Below are 2500 nucleotides of genomic sequence, written 5' to 3'. Positions count from 1 at the left end.
TGTGTATATATATATCATATATATATATACATATATATATATATATTTATATATATATATATATATATATATATATATGTATATATATCTATATATATATATATATATATATATATATATATATATATATATATGTATGTTTATATATATATATATGTATATATATATATATATATATATATATATATATATATATATATATATATATATATATATATATATATATATATGTAGACACACACACACATGCACACACGGATCCGATATTGGCCCGAGGAGAGTCATAAATCGACCACGAAAACTGAATTCTCACCGACATAGCTCCTCACGAGAGCGTCCACGTGTCAGAGAGACATTTCGATTATTCCATTATTCGGACGTGGCTGAATGAACCGTCGTCTTTGAAGTGAGTGTGTAAAATAGGAAAATTGATGAATGTTGTGGAAGGAAACAAAGGAGAGTTGGTATTTCATTCTTGAGTTAATATTGTGAGAAATGGACAGAAGTGATGAATAGCAAATGACACAAAGGAATAAAGGGATGGGGAGAGAAAACGGAAGCTAAACAATGGATCAGTAAACCTGTGGACAGGAATAAGAGAAAAAAAGAGATACCTGATGGGAAAAAATGGAAAGGCCCAGAGAAGGATAACGAAGGAGATGATTGGCTAAATTTTAAGCAACAGAAGATAAGCGAACAAGGAAGAATAGAAGCGAGAAAAAATGGCAGAATTGAACGATAGAAAAAGACGAAGGTATAGTCCGTTGTGGAAAAGAGGAGAGCGAGTGATGAGAAGGAAGGCAGACGTGAATATGAATAAATGATGAAGGACAGAAGACCAGACGAACGGGGAGAGGAAGGTGAAGAGAGAAGCGAGGAGTGAGGAAGGATGCCTGGGGTGAATAAGAGCAGAGGATGAAAGAGAAAGGGCTAGCCGAATGAGGGGAGGAAGAGGAAGAGAGAGTATGAGAAAGGATGGCAATGGGAAGAGAGCAAAAAAGAAGGACGAGCGCATGGAAGAAAGAAAAAGATACAAGAAAGAGTGACGAATGAGGGGAGGAAGAGGAAGAGAGAGTGTGAGAAAGAAAGACAATGGGGAGAAAGCAAAAAAGAAAAGGAGGAACGTAGGGAATTACGAAAAAAAGAGACGAGAAAGAGTGACAAAGGATGGTGAAATGGGTACAGGCCAGGCAGAAAGGAGGAGGAGGAGAAGCGAGAAGGATTGAGGAAGCCTAATAACGTGACCCGCATTGTGCATGCCCCTAATCTGTCATCGTTTGTAATATATATATCACGTCGTCGCCTTTAAGATGATATAAGGCTGCAGTGCGCGCGTATCATCACCGTCTCCCGGAATAAGAATATATGACAATGGAGAGGAGCGGATGATTCTCCTGCCGTGTAATCTGCTTTTCGTGTTCGTGAACATACGAATATTATAAGCATGTCTCCTGTCTTGTCATATCGCTTATATTTACTATTCATAACCTTTAGAAATAAGCCTTAAAGATTTCTCCTGTCTCTACGAACACTTTATTGCTACTAAGATTAATATAACGAACACTGGGGCTCTATGAATACCCAATGTGTACGTTCCTTTATTACTCTCTGTGTGCAAGTCTACAGTAGTTAACATTAACTACTTTTTTGTTTAGTAATGCTCGTATATCACTTCCAACACCTGAGGAAGATGTCATTCTACTGTTAAATGTGCTATTAAAACATGATTCAGGCTTCCATAATTTTTTCCTCATTTACCATTATATAACAGAATGACCTCATCTCTCCAACCTCATTTACCTATCTTATCGCAATCTTAACCACTGCGTCGTAAAATTTACTCTACGGAATTACTCTTCATCATCCTTATAACATTTGGGATGCAAAGTTGAACACACCAAATACGGTTTCTAATTATCACATATGTCATGAGCAGACAACCTCCTTGTTAGCTACGCTTATCCACTTATTGCTAAAGTCTAGTCCACCAACTCCCCCCCCCCTCCCTCCCTCTCTCTCTCTCTCTCTCTCTCTCTCTCTCTCTCTCTCTCTCTCTCTCTCTCTCTCTCTCTCTCTCTCTCTCTCTCTCCCTCTCTCTCTCTGATACATTCTCAGACACAGTATGCGTTGATCATGAACTACATATGAAACAGACGATATAGAATCACGTAGAAACATTAAATGATAAAGTAACGTCATGTGGAAGACAACGCTTCGTCAACTCGCACTAAGAACGAAGTTATTCACCATATAAGGGGAATCGTTGCCACTACCACCAATATAAAAGCACTGGTACCGCCTGCTCAACCCTAAGAAAAAATATAAACGAAAGAAAAAAAATATGTTACGACAAGAGGTGGCACTGCATCTGTTTATTCTTATTCCAAGTCCAAGACATCTTTTTTCTTCTCAGAGCTTGCATGTCATTTATTCTCAAAAGAAAGAATTCTAGGAGTGAAGGGCTGAATGCTCAAGTATTGAATGAGAAAGCATAAAATGA

Source organism: Penaeus vannamei, chromosome 10, assembly GCF_042767895.1.
Source record: "Penaeus vannamei isolate JL-2024 chromosome 10, ASM4276789v1, whole genome shotgun sequence".
NCBI classification, from domain to species: domain Eukaryota; kingdom Metazoa; phylum Arthropoda; class Malacostraca; order Decapoda; family Penaeidae; genus Penaeus; species Penaeus vannamei.
The sequence above is the reverse complement of the archived record's forward strand: the minus strand, read 5'-3'. Positions refer to the sequence as shown.